Below are 15,907 nucleotides of genomic sequence, written 5' to 3'. Positions count from 1 at the left end.
GCTGGAGAGCCGCACCCAGAGAGTGGTGGTGGATGGGTCATTTTTGACCTGGAAGGATGTGGGCAGTGGGGTTCCACAGGGCTCAGTCCTTGGGCCTGCACTGTTCAATATCTTCATCAGTGACTTGGACAAGGGGATAAAAAGCACCTTGTTCAAATTTGCTGATGACACTAAGATGTGGGGGACATGGGCATGCTAGAAGGGCGGAATAGGTTGCAGTCAGACCTAGACAGGTTACAGGGATGGGCAGATGAGAATAGGATGGGATTCAACACTGACAAGTGCAAGGTGATGTACCTGGGGAGGAAGAACCAGCAGCATACCTACAGGCTGGGGAACTCTCTTCTCATCAGTACAGAGGCAGAGAAAGATCTTGGAATCATTATTGATGCCAAGACGAACATGGGCCGACAGTGTGGGGATGCAGTCAGGAAGGCCAACCATACCTTGTCATGCATCCACAGATGCATCTCAAGCAAGTCCAAGGAGGTGATACTCTCCCTCTACGCAATGCTGGTCAGGCTGCACCTGGAGTACTGTATCCAGTTCTGGGTGCTGCACTTCAAGAGGGATGTGGACAACATGGAGAGGGTCCAGAGGAGGGCCACTCACATGGTTGGGGGCAGCAGGGCAGGCCCTACGAGGAGAGGCTATGGGACCTGAACCTGTTCAGCCTTCACAAGAGAAGGCTGAGGGGGGATCTAGTGGCCTGTTACAAACTAGTCAGAGGGGACCAGCAGACATTGGAGGAGTCTCTGTTCCCTTGAGCACTACCAGGAGTGACTAGAAATAACGGTCACAAGCTGGCAGAGGGTAAAGTCAGATAAGACATCAGGAGGCGCTACTTCACTGTCAGGGCAGCTAGGACCTGGAACCAACTTCCAAGCTCCTACCTTGGGGGTCTTTAAGACAAGGCTAGACAAACACGTTGCTGGGGTCGTTTGATCCCAGTACTCTTTCCTGCCATGGCAGGGGGGTCACACTTGATGATCTGCTCAGGTCCCTTCTGACCCTACAAACTATGATACTATGAAGTGGTAAGTGTGCAGCATGCCTAAGGAAAGAGAAATGGGCACTCAGCTAACTCCAATGGGCACTATGTGTGCATGGCCTTGCCTCTGCCTCATATGTTAGTTATTTACATTTTACAAGGCATTTTTCTGGTGACAGGCATTGTGTGCAAATATAGTTAGTAAAAAAAAAGTTTGTCTGAGGTAATGGTTATTTTAGCAAACATTGTGCAAGCTTTGCCCTGTCAGCCTTTGAGGTTTTCAAAATCTTTCCATTGCCTTAATCTGATTTCACCCAGCTGATAAACATCAGTCATGTCTGTAGTGGATTGGGATGGGTGGGGAGGGGTAGGAAATGCAGTGGTGCATTCACACCTCACTTTGATTTTTGGTCCACCCAAAGTTTAAAATGAACTGCTAGGCAGTGGGTAGGCAGTGGCAACAGAATTCTAATGACTACAGGACTAAAGAAATCACACCCCTTAATTGCGTTTTGCCTAGCTTGTGGTCTTTTTAATACACAGACGATACTGCAAATTAGTGCACATTCTAATAAAGTTATATTTGTTTTTGCCTTGATCTTAAACTGAATAATATAGCCCTAATACTCCAACTAATTAATAAAGCTTCTAGTTTCTTTTTACCTGGAGAAAAATATGGTATGTTATATATGTTGATGTACCACATCATTTGCACCTCTGTTTTCAAAATCTTAAATACTCCCGTGCTAATTTGTTTGCATTGCATTCTGTGATGTGGTTTGTTTAGGTTAGCAACATCATAGTGAACAATGAAGGAAAACATATAGAAATACTAAATCACAAACAAAAGTTGCATAAATAATTCTTACATCTCCCTTTAAAAGAGGGTAGAATGAGACCTATGTAATTCCTGAAATGGCAGGTATAGGCCAAAATACTATTGATACGATTAAGATACAGTAAATTAAAACTTTTCACAGTTTCTGTTATGATTTTTGTCTTAGTCTTCTGATTTCTTTATTTGGCTTAAGCACAAAAATAATAATTAGGAGTAGGTATATTTTAGAATTGATACCTTTCCCACATGCTATTAAGTGCATCTTTCAGTATTTTTCAAAGATGTGTAACAAACCTATAGCGACTAAGAAGATGCCTTAGGTGCAAATTGTTGCTAATAATTTAGCCCTAAATGGAGTTTTTGGATTAGATCCAATAAAGACTTTAAGAACCAGATCTTAAAAAAGACTTACAATACCCAACACCAAATGTAGACAGGTTTTAAGCATTTAAATCCACAGTTGCAATGCAAAAAATCCCTATTCAACAGCTGTCTAATCCTGGGAAGGACAAAACATACCAGGTGCCCCCTGTTTGCTTATCTGGAAAGTGCCTCAGGTGCCTACAGCTCTGCTTTGCACATGCCCAGAGCTACTCCACTCTGAGCAGCTGGGTTTATAGTTTCTGACTAAACTGATTTAGGATCCAGAAATTAGGGAGAATAATCTGTTGTATTTCTACCAGTGCAACTGTTAGTTTTAGGTAGATCCAAAAAATGGACTTACTATTTATTTGTGCCACCATGTTATTTAAAAACACTAATCATGGAGCAGAAGTGTTATTTTAGTCAGTGTAAAAACAACAAAAAATGGTTCTTTTCCCCAGAGAGCTTCCAGTCTAAAAGAAGAGAAAACAGATGATAAAGACAGATCACATAACAGGATAGAGTAAGATAATGCTGATCAGTCTATTAAGTAATGGTATCACCACAGCAGCCTAATGTCATGAAGACTATGACAAGGGACAGTCCCAGTGAGAGGCTAGAAGCACAATTATGAGGTAGCTTTGCAGATGTTTATAAGGAGTTCTGCCCAAGTGTGAAGGGAGCATGACAGGAAGGTCAGGCTGATTTGAAACTCTAACAATTAGAGGCAGGCATGAGCCAGAGAAGGGAGTCACCCATTCAATACTGAATGGTGATGCTAAGTAAGGGAGGTGGTAGTTTGTGAACAGATTTGAAAGCAAAGACAAGTAGCTTATGCTTAACATTGTGGTGAAAAAGGAGTTGGGAAATATGCTCATAGTGGAGTGACAGTCAAAATAATGTGCTAGGAAAAATGCTCTTTTCAGTAACATTTTGGAAAGGTATCAGAGATACAGTATTGCATTGGTCAAGGCTACAGAAAAGATGTTGCAACAATCAGGGTACAAGACAGTGATCGCCTTGATGAGTGTTTTAGCTTTGTGCATTGACAGGCAAGCCTGTATCTTAGTGGTTCTGGGCAGAATGAATCTGCCCTGACACCTACACACCTAGACTATTGTATCCTCAGCATGGGATCCACAGTAAACAGCAGGGTAAAGAGAAGCCACTTAAATTAGCCAGTGGGAAATACCAAGGAGAACTGTTGACTTGAATCCAAGTTGCCTCTTTACACAGAATACCCAACTATAAAACCTCTCCTAGTGCCAACACTTTCTCACAAAATTAAGGCGGAGGAAAAGTTAATCATGCACTATACCTGGTAGCCCACTGGTCAGAGAAGGCTGGGACTAAAGTCCTTCCAGGACCTTCTACCTTCTAGGAAAATGCCCTAACCAACTATATCACATTAGTGGGCTGTTCTGTTGAAATGTTCTACCTTGTATGGAATAAGTATTAACTGGACCAGAGAAAGAGGACTTAATATAAACTAGTGAAATATAAATTGAAAAAGGTACTTGAATCCATGTCTATCCCTTCCCCTTCTTGCCATATCTTGTGCAAGGCTGGTATGGTAGACAGGTTCTGAGAGCATTTACCATAGGCTTCCTAGTGAGATGATTAGAGGAATGACTAAATTGTGACTACTGATGAGGGTTAGGCATGAGCTCAGTAAGGGCTGGGCATGCCCAGAAGCAGAACTTTCAGTCTAGAGAAATTTACTGACATAAAACTAGATTCCTAAGGACTTTCAGTACCTTCAGGTCTAGATGGCAATTAAATAGGGATTTTCAAGGATCTAAAAATCCTTAAACCTTAAATCTGGTCTCTTAAACTAGCACAAAATCCTTTTGTTTCTCTAGCCCTTGGTCCTATAAGAAAACCTAATCTCAATAACAAAAATGCTGTCCCATTTTGCACCAAGAATGGTCAATAATTTATGCAGATATTTAAGTACTCAGCACCTTTCCTATTAAGAACAACAGGAGCCCTTAGGTGCTGACCTCTTCCGAATTTTTTGACCTAAACAAGCTCAAAGTTTGGAGAATCATATTGCAAATAGAACTTCACAGCTTAGGCTCATCTTCTGTAACTTCAAACACTTTACAATAAAATTATTGTTTATCATCCTGATCACAAAACTGCAAAACAACACAGAATCATACAGCTGACCTGGAAGCATTTTTTTCAGGAAAGGACTCAGATTGGAACAGATGGGATATGACATGTTTTTGCATCTGGCATAGATGTGCAGGAAAATGTGCACATCTTTTACTGTACATCTCATATGGACTCAATATGAGCTGTTCTTCACTCTCATAGTAAGATTTACTTCACATCTGCTGGGGAAAAAAGGGAAATAAATTATGTAAAATAAAGACAAAAATCCCAATACCCTCCCCCCCTCCAAAACAACAAACAACAAACCCAACGAAAACAGTCAATGTGGATGATTCAGCTTGAGCATTTTTAATTCAAAGACATGTTCCCTGAAACTTTTGCAACAGAGGGAATCATGGTCATTTTGAGTAATCTTACTATAGAAACACCTAGGAAAGTTAGTACTTTCCTTGTGAACATTGTCACTCTTGTTTATATTCAAAAACAAATATTTGGCCAAATGTCTCTCTCAATATCTCTTCTGCCACTAACTCTGCATGCAGTTAAATCCCCTGGGAGAGCTAGGCAATGCCATGCACTGTCATCTCTGAGTCACAAGCCTGGAATTGCCATGTTCCCGGTATGACCTCGGGGCAGATGATCTGGTTTTTGCATCCCCTTGGGGTAACTGCTGTCCTTGTTAGCGATTACCAAGGAAAACTACCTCCTCCCTGACATAATAAAGTCACATCTGATCATTTCATTCCTTCTAAGTTTGCAATCAATGTGAAGAAATGAACCTGCTGTGGGAGGTCAGCAACTTAACGATGACACTGGTAACATAAGTCATTACCAGACTGTCTTTCCTTGTGCCCCCTGACTGGAGTGGATTCTTTTGGGTTTTTGTTTTTAAACTTTGTAACTTTTTCAATTGTTGTTAATTCAGTAAGTCATGTTTATTTCTTTTTGTTTTCAGATAAGCAAAGACTAACAATGTACCATCAGAAGTGTGGTGATAGTCAACGGTGGACAGTCAAACTGTAGAAGCCTCTTCTATTTTACCTGTCAGCCTTTTAATTTACTATTAATGCATTTATTATTGTATTAACAATACTTTAACTATTTAATGGACCCCAATCTTATAAAAGAATCCAGAACCCTGATACATGAGGGTTAATTCATTTGGACTCATTGTTCCTTTCAGGGCCCATCAATCAATCAAGGCCTTATGTAAATTCAGACCAAACTTAGGTCTACTTCCTGCACAAAGTTATGCATTGACTTAACTGTACATATACTAACAGTCCCTATCAATGAAATCCTGGCTTAAGGAAAATCAATGGCATATCTCCCATAGACTTCAGCTGAGTCAAGAATTTCACTCATTTATTTCAATGAGGCTACAACATTTACAAACCTCTGCAGGTGTTTAAGTGGTTGAAATATTTGGGTTTCAGATCATACCCACAGGATTTAACTTGCAGCCTGCCAAAATCTTTTTGTAAGAAAAGTCAGAAAGAAACAAAGAGAATAACTTGACATTTGTACGTGGTGTAAAGTAATAACGTCAGTGTGTATGACTTGTGAACAGGAGTCCCAAATATTTACAGGATTGAAGATTGTTTAATCTAACCCAGCTCTTACAGTTTGATCCCTTAAGTTCTCTGCATAAATTAAAATGTTTTTTTTTTAGAAAGTTCATTTCATTAAATGTTATGAATAGAATTAATATTTTTTTTCAATCAGAAGAGTCCTTGAGAAATAGAGTGAAAGAGATCTTTGATAGCTTCATATTGTTCTAGAGCAGGGACGGGCAATTATTTTGTGTGGAGGGCTGCTTACTGAGTTTCGGCAAGCCATTGAAGGCCACATGAAAGGCAGCCAGGGGCAGATAAATATTAATTTTCTAAATTTTTTAGGGGCCCCAGGGGCTGGATAGAATGGCCTGGTGGGCCGCATCTGGCCCCCGGGCCACATTTTACCCACCCCTGTTCTAGAGGACAATATAAAATATTTAAAAAAATAGACCACTGATAAATATTCAGAGTAAAAATACCAAAGAATAATAATGTAACAAGTGATTCATGGAAGTTATATTTTTGTTTGTTTTTAAATGAATAACTTTCTTCATCAGCTAGACTCACTTTCTCTACAATAGGATGTTTAATTTGACAGCCACCTTTACTGAGTTGTTTGTTGACTGAGGGAGCTCTAGTAGCTTAAATACAGGAGCTATAAATCAGTAAAACCAGTATACAAGACTATTATATTAAGTTTTTACCAGAGAACACTTCAAGTGATATAAGGAAGTTTAAGGACAGATCATATACTTCACAATAGAATCCTGTGCTTTCAGCACCAGCTTCAGTGCCATCATCATTCATGATCCTAGGTCTTCATAGTTTAGCTGGCTTTATTGCATTATCAAACACAAATTTCCTTTTTTTTTGTTTTTCCTTAAAGCTGTACTAAGCTTTTCACAACATGTGATCTCTGCTGAACAATCATCTCCAGGTTCATAGACTTCAGTGGTTGTAAACATGGAATGGTTTGTCATCTAAGCTCACAATAAAAGCAGAGTTAAATTATGAACTTATAAGGTACTAAAAAACCAGAGAATGGCTGAAGTTGTCCCAGGCATTGGATCCAACAGGTCTGCTGCAGAAAATGCCAGGTATAAACTTACTGAATTTTCTCACTGGTGCTGTAATTGTGCTATGCAATGTTTCACCTTTCCTATATTTAGCAGAACACAGACATTCGGAAGGAGAAAGTACAGTCATGGGTACTAGCTAGATAGATGCAGACAGCTGTGAAGGATTACTTTGTTATTCATTAGTGATTAATGAGTAATGCTGATGAACTGTTCAGTCAGCCAGGAAATATGTTTACAATTCCATAAATCTTAAACTAGTCAATTATAATATGTATTAAGTGGCAGTTTATGAGGATCATAAGCTCTTTGGGATAAGGACTGGCTTTTAGTTTTGTTGGGACTGTGTATAGGATGAGGAATCTGGTCCATGACTAGATATCATTAATGTTATGGTAATACAAATAAAAAGCAGGAACAGTAATGGCAACAAAGTATTGGACTAAGTCTGCTACCATTAGGTTTATTAGCAGCTTTATGAATAACTTCATTGAAAGTAAACAACTACTGAATACTTCTGAATATCCCACTCACTGAGTGCACCTACACGAGATGCTTTACTGCTCAGTAGACTAATCTACTGCACAGTAAAGAGTCACTTTCTACATGTGTGAGGCATCTACTATGCAGTAAATTAGGCTAAAAATACTGGTACTAGATTAACTGTAAAATAGTTAATGTGCAGTAACACTTGTGTAGACATTGACTAGCAGCAAATTTGCTCCTGGTCAATCTAGGCAGCAGGGGCCACAGGGGACAGGGAGCTCTCTGTCCCCAATCCTGGTGCTGCTGAGCTCCCAATTCCCCCCAGATCCACCCAGTTTCCCCTTCTCTGCCCCCTGTCCTGGCTCCCAGCTTTCAGTGCAGAGCAGATAGCTCCTGAGGGTGTGCAGGGGCTGGGAACCAAGCCTCCACCCACCCCCAGAGCAGCCTGCTCCAGAGGGTGAGCGGGGGCTGCGAATCCAGCCCCTGGAGCAGTTCTGTGTGGTGTGGAGCTGCCTGCTCCAGGAAGCGGGTGGGGACTAGGAATCAAGTAAGTCTCCTGTGAATTAATAACATGTAAGTTTTATGTAACTTTATGTTAAGTTACATAAAATACATAATGTGCCCATTACTTATTTTATGTAACTTAACTTTTGTGGGGAAATATTTTACTGGGACACTATGTGTAATTAACAAATGGCCTTAAAACTTGTACTTTGAGCCTTATCCTGATAACATGTAAAACTCTGGAGTAACTACACTAAAGTGAATGGAGTTATATTGATGTAATCCTATTCTGTGAAGGCCCCATTTACATTTACCAGGGTTTTCTACTAGAAGTTTAGACAGTAACCATCATCAAAAAGCTGCTAAAATGAATGCACTGTATATACAAACTGTATATGCAGGGTTTTCATAAAGTCCTTGTGAACTTTTAAAACTTTAATAACTTAGCTTGTAGGTATGATAGAAACAATCTGTAATGGCATTTAAAAGCAAATATATTGAAGTTTTAGGACAACTAGAGTACACAATGCTGGACTTCAACATAACCACCATTTTCTTCTCACAGCTAATATGGACTTCATTTCTGCTACCCATAGGACACAATTTACCTTCTCGTCTACAGTAGCCATTTTTTGTTTGTCAAAGGAATTGAAATAAGAACAAATTCATTATTACTTGTGAAGTCTAGCATTGTGCACTCTAGTTGTCCTAAAACTTTAATAAATTTGATTTTAAATTCCATTTACATATTGTTTCTATCATACCTATAACCTAAGTTATTAAAGTTTAAATGTGCACAAGGACTTTAAGAAGACCCTGTACAAATTAACTTCATCTACACTAACTGACAGCAAAAAATATTTTTCAAAGGAATTTAAGATAATTTGGTACCCAAATCCTGTTTGAAATGTGTCAATGCACTGAATTTCTAATTTCCTAATGCTCTTTTGAAAATCCTAGACCTTATGCATACATGTTTTCAGGGTACGTACACATATTACTTTTAGATTGACCTGACCAGGTTTAAGTTGATCTAAGTGCTGGGTCATGCAGGTGTTCACAGAGCTTAAATAGCCACACAAAAATAAGGTGCTTGCAATTTAAGTTAGTTCACCTCAGAGGTGACTGAGAAAGGCTTAACCCAATCTAGGAAGAGTTAACCCAACCTACCGAATGCTTGCATGTGTTTATAGCACAGCCTCAGGATTGACAATGTCCAGCTACTTACCCCATCCATGGAACTGTGCTGTTCTTACCTCCCCTGTGACCCTGATTGGGGTATTTTTAGACTCCTAACTTCCCCCACTGGACAGAGCAACCCCCCCGCCATGGTCTCGCCAGCCTTCCCCCCCTCCCATCACCTTCTGCAACAAGTTACGTACCTCAGGCAAATGCCTGCATGTGCCACTCATGGTTCACACCCTCAATGTACTATGTCAGAAATGGCTGACACTAACATTAGTATGTAAAAACAGCACTAAAAGTAATATTTTTATTAATTATTCCTGACTGAGTGAAATATGCTACATGTGCTTTCAGAAAGACGGACTTTGCATATGCAGAGACTGCCATGGAAGTGTATTCATTTTCAAATAAACTTTAAAGAAATTCTTAGGCTTTGATCAATTGTTGCTTTTTTACCTGGTGCCTAACTCATCCCTTCTAATTCATCCCCAACTGTGCTTTTTTTTGCTTGTTTAACTGTATTAATTCTCGAGTATTCTGTTCCAATGCATCCTATGGCCCTGGAAATTTTAGACATTAAACTAAGGAATGGGCGTCAGGATTCATTTTTTCCCCTTTTCCTTTACACTTAGCAGTATACTCCTGGGTTCCTCTGATCCTTGCTTGGGAGTGAGTGACCACTTTACTTCTTATTTCCTCTCGGAAGAGTATTTCCACTAGTGTTAACTGGACTCCATGTTGACTTAATGGAGTCACTAGTGCAGTTCTTGGAAAAAAATACATACCAACCTCACAAGGAGTTCTCACTCAGCTAAAGGAGTATCCTTTTCATGGAGGCAATACTATTATGTTTTTTTTTAAAAAGCCCTTTTCTTCACATCTGTTTTAAAAAATAACTACCTTTAAGTCAACATTATGCTTGCATCAACTTAAAAGAAACTATAACAGGAAATGAAGAACTTTTTACAAAAATGTTTGCTTGGCAACAATGAATGGAGGACATTGCCTGTCTTTATTCTCTTTATGTATGCTGTAGCTTGACTTGAGTATATGTTTCCACTAGTAACCATTGCCTGTTTCCTGCTACAGGCAGATCTTCTGCAAAGATAAATAGATTCATAGATGTTTGGGTCAGAAGGGACCTCAGTAGATCACTGAGTCTGACTCCTTGCCCTGGGCAGGAAAGAGCGCTGGGGTCAGATGACACCAGCCAGGTGCATGTCTAGCCTCCTCCTGAAGACCCCCAAGGTAGGGGAGAGCGCTACCTCCCTTGGAAGCCCATTCCTGATTCTGGCAACCCTTACCGTAAAGATGTTCTTCCTGATGTCTAACCTAAATCTGCTCTCCATCAGTTTGTGGTCATTGTTCCTAGTTATTCCAAGGGATGTCCTGGTGTTGAAACTTTACAACCTTTGTGGCCAGGGTCAGTAAAATCTGTTTTATATAAGTTGGCAGTGGATGTGGTGGCAAAAGCCAATTGATATATAAAAGCTAATTTATAGAGTGACATCATTGTGTGTCTGTTAGCCAGTCTGTCACAGCTCATAATCCATTGTGTTTACTCAGTAACAGCTTGGACAACTCCCCCTCCCCCCCAATAAGGTTATTATCCTGTGTCCCAATCTACAAAAGCTGAACTGACATTTTTAAATGATAAATTTTCACATGAATCAGTCTGAAATTAAGACTTATCTGCTGTAAATGGAAGGATTTGATAGTCTGCACTCCAAAAAATATAAAAGAATCTATTTATTAGAAACAGGTAAGCTACTCTTTGCCAATACAAATACAATACATCACCCTTGATGTTCTGAAATGAATATACTATTGATACGTATTTATGCAATATTTTGGGGTAATAATTCTCAGACTAGGAGGGGAACACTGCATTGACAATTCAGCTACTCACTAGTCTATTTTTTATCATATGTAGCTTCCCACATAAATAAGAGTGTTGTTTTTTTAATCACCTGATAGCTGATCATCTAAAACAGAGGACAAAGCTTTTTGTCCAAAATTTAAAATATTTCATCATCCAAACAGAAGAAAAATGATATAGCCTCTAGTACTCTTCCTTGAATGAATTACTAATCATATTTAATTCTTTGAGGTCATATCTACACAATAAATTTACTGTGCCCAGCAGCACTGCCCTCAAGCATACCGCACTGCTCCAGGCGCACTCTCTCTGAAACCAAAAGCAGTATAGCTGTGTCTGTGCAGCACTTCAGGTGAACTAATTAGTATAGCTGATTGACAGGGTCAGTTCAGCTGCCCATGATGCTGCATAGATCCAGATTAACGACTTCTGATTTCAGAAGCATTTCCCTGAAACAACACTGCATCTTTGAAGGCAACATTGATGGGCAAAGTAAATTTAATATGTGTGTACAGAACCTGCAACTTACACCAATTCCAATTTTTCCTGAATATACCATCTGCTCTCAAAAACATTTGCTCTCTGTATCCAGTCTAATGTTTCAAAATCTAGAAACAGTGATTGATGTATGCCCATCTTTATTTCTGTGCTTGCTTTCTACCAGCAAGTTTTACTGCCACAAATATTCACACACATTAAATTTTGAAGACCAAATTTGAAATTTAGATGTCCACATTTTCATGCCAGATGTGATTGTACTTTTACCTTATTATGGAAATAAAATTTTGTTTTGTAGCTTGATTAAGTCATCACCATTAAGGCAAACAGCTTTCATACAAAATAATTATTGTTCTATCCAGTTCATTTCTGTCAATATATGAAGTAAATAAACAAATAAAAGAATAAAGTTTAAAACGCAGTAAATTAGTGCTCACCAAATCTGCTCATTGCATATTCCATAAAAGATTTTTTATTACAATTGTGTTACATTTGCCATGTTATTTTTTTAGCTCTGAAAGTAGGAGACAGGTTGTGGGAGTCAGGGGGTGGAGGATGGGAGTGAAGTGAAATGCTGAATTAGGTCACAAAAGAACATTTTTGATTCTTTAGTTAGGTTTTTCTTTAAAGTTTCTTTTATATTTTTGTTTTGAGTTCCATAATGACTAATAGTCTAATTAATTTATGTTAAACAACTGCACTTGATATTTTTCCCTCCCTTCTTAAAAAGTGATTACTCACACAGTAAATTTTCCTTAAATTTTTACAGCTGCAGTTCACTTCATCCCACTAGGTCAATTTCATTACTGCTAATTAAAAAACAAAACAAAACAGAAACACCTGAATTCTTTTCAAATCATAAAGTCTTGCAAAATTAGTCTTGCATCAGGCCAGGCCTCTTTTGATCTGCTATCTGGTACCATGTTTATTCCATGGTTGGGTTGTCAGTGACTAAACTGGTGCCCCTGTCCCTGGGCTAGCCTGGGTGACGAGGGTGTGTGGACACCCAGCAGGACTAAAATCAAGACCTGTCAAAGGGTGGATGATCTCTCTGTAAGCCAGGGGCCATCCATACCTGGAGAGGATATGGGTGCTGCCAGGTCACTCTGCCTGATGAATCAACAATGATGCAAAGCAGCTCAATTAATGTCACCAGAGCGGAGGAGAGTTGTTACAGCATCTAAGGTACCCCAACGGTCAGAGCAGCCTCAGGACTGACTTGATTTGAAAGACTGATCAACATAGTTTTAAGACAAAGTATTTATAGATACTTTTCTGCATGAATCTTAAAAAGCTAGAATGTAATCATGGTACTTAAAGACAAGTTCACATTGATTTCAGGAAGCTTTGAATTTGGGCCTTGTAATTTAAGTGTAGCAGAGTTTCCTGATAAAAGGAAAAGTGAATAAATGGCCAAATAGTGATTAGTAGTTCTTTCATTATGTCTTAATAAACCAGGGCATTACAATCTGCTGACATAGTTTGAGTTAGCATAAACATGTAGCATTTTTTTTTGTGACAGATTAAAGTAATAATGTTACTAATTTTCCTCATCTATTTTGAGACTAGCACCAGCATCTAGAATTGCTTACCCCTATGCTTCAATATTCACCCTAATTTCTGAATATTAACCTCTTATGTCTACGCTTCACAAACATATTGGGTGTGTCCAGAAAAATGTGGCCATGTAGTATGTGGCACTGCGAATATGTCTGCAGCACCACATACCGTGCAGTCAAGCGTTCTCTGCACTGCGAGGGTGTGCTGCCCATGCATGTGCTGCTCCATTTTTTTTCATGGTTTTTTTTATTTTTTACCTCTGGTTATCCAGGGGTCAAAAAAAATCAACCAACAGAAAAAAACATTGGAGCAGTGTACACATGGGCAGCGCATACTGCTGAAAAGCAAAGCCGGGGCACCCAGAGCCACACTATGGCTGCCAGATAGGTTCTGCCCAGCAGGATTACCACTGCTGCAGCCCCAGGGTGTCCAGGATCCCAAGTAAGGCTGCTGGGGCCAGCCTCCCCAAGCGCCCCCGGGGTAACATGCCGAGCAACAAAGTGCACGTGGCATGGGTGTTCCCCAGAGACAAATAGCTGCAGCACAAGGTACATCACTGCTCTGACCTGTTGAGACAGAGCTTATTACACGCCTTGGTGGACCTGGAAATTATAAAAAACAAAAACAAAAATATCATTGAAATCCTGGATCTACTGAACTGTATGAAAAATGAACCATTGGCTTTTATGGCCAGGAATTTACCCACTATGACCAGGACACTTTCAGGGCACAGTGGTTCTTTCAAACTTGGAGTCAGAATTTATTAACTTTAGTTGTATACAATAGGATAAAAAAAGTTTATCTTTTAAAATTAGAATTATAAAAAGAAAAGCAAAATAAACCATGAAAATGCATTTTGAACAAGTGTTGGAAGATCCATCTTAAATACATAGAAGTCAGTTGCAACTTTGCCCTTCAGTCACTGTATTTTATATATTGTTTTACAATAGTCAGATAGGTTATATTGTACCTTTATGAAAACAGGTATAATGTAGATAGGTACTTTAACACCCTCCCCATAAAAAAAAAACAAAAACAAAAAAACCTCAACTCAAAATTTTTGTGGTTTGATGTCCTTCATCAGTCATTAAATTATATTCAATCATCCTTAAGCTCCAATTGTGGATCAAACGGTGGGCCTATGTGCTGTGGTTTGTTTAGTTCTGTAGTCTTGATAAGATAATTGCAGAAAGTGAAATATATGACATATAACATGCACTCACCAGGAATACTTTCATTTTATATGGAAAGCAGAACTATATGGATTCATAATAAACTGATGAACCTCCATGAATAAGAGCAAGTTCCAGGAAAAATCATTTAAAATATGCTGTCTCAGTGCAGTGTGCTAAACATTCTTCTATTTTTGCTAACAATATAGGAAAAGCAGCTGGATTTCTGGCTAAACAAATTATTTCTGGAGTTCAAATAAAGTTTTAGATTTAGCCAATACTGACTTTTTGAGCAATCAGCAGCATAAAAATTGTAATGTGAAAAAGGTACAAGATATGGAGTGAGCTTCAACATTTGAACTCCAAAGCTTTGTAGGGGAAAGAAAGGAGCTGAGGAAAGAGGACAAGAATTGCTTATTCATGTGTGAAATAGTTGAAGTGAAACTCAAACTTTTGACATGCTATTTTTTTTCCCAGGTCCTACTTCTAATCCCAGAAGCACCACAAGCTGTAGCCAACCTGCTACTTGGCTTGCGTGCATAAGCAGATTTTTTTTTAAGACACAGATGTCTGTTACATCTAAGATTAGAAACTGGACCAAAGACTTTTTAGAAAACAGATTCCTATACCAGATGTTGCACATGTGGTTGACAAGTAACTTCTGGAGTTTATGCCTCCTCATCATCTATTTCTTTTTTTCGACCACTGTTAAATGTTGAATCGGAGACTGTTTCATTGATTCCCACTGACTCTGTGGATTTGATTTGGAACCAATTTAATTAATTATACCACCTCCACTATCTAGCAAGTCATATTTTTTAAAAAATCCATGAAGCGCTGCTTTCATTTGTTCTGTCGTATTACTACAGCTATCATTATGCTCCATACAAACCTTATAGCATTAGGAAAGCCTAACTTCACAAAGAGAACATTTATTAATAATTATCATATTTTCTCAAATACCACACACTTCCAAATAAGATAGTTACATTGTTTTGGGAATTCAGAATGAAGAGAAAAAGACATTTTGCAGAGTCAGGGCTGAAAACTGACCATATTCTCCCTCAGACAGCTCACTGGCTGCTATAGGCAAAAGCTAGCTTTAACTTTCCCACAGCTGCAGCTTTTGGCTGCTCAGCTGAAAGCTTTTACAAATGCAGCAGTGACTGAGAGGGTTAAGAATGGCCTGTGCCCCAGCTGAGTGTTGGTTGGAAAGAAGGGGGAGAAGCAGAGCCCCTGACAGTCATTACAACATTTTGATGCTTCTGTTTTGTCACCCGAATCAGCTTTCTTACTTAAGACACATCCCAATTTAGAGGGCTAATGCTTGGAGGGGAAAGGTGCATATAGAATGCAAGTAAAATAATGATGGATTATTATTAGATTATTATTCTACTTATTATTGTTTTTATTTTATTTTCCCTCCACTACCTGAGATCTTAGGAGGAACATACATACTAATGTGGGTCTGACTTAGAGAAGAGTTTAGAAAGTTATAAAGTTCCTCAGGATTTTAAAAGATGCTTATTTATTTTCCTCTCTGAAGGATTCATAGATTCATAGATTAAGGGTCGGAAGGGACCTAGTAGATCTTCTAGCCCGACCCCCCGCCAGGGCGGGAGAACAACAAAAAACCCCAAAAAGAGAAACGGGACTCAAATGAGTCCAGCCAGGTAGG

The sequence above is a fragment of the Gavialis gangeticus genome, unplaced genomic scaffold, assembly GCF_001723915.1.
Source record: "Gavialis gangeticus isolate Ggan-Ray unplaced genomic scaffold, GavGan_comp1, whole genome shotgun sequence".
NCBI classification, from domain to species: domain Eukaryota; kingdom Metazoa; phylum Chordata; order Crocodylia; family Gavialidae; genus Gavialis; species Gavialis gangeticus.
This window is presented reverse-complemented; position numbering follows the sequence as displayed.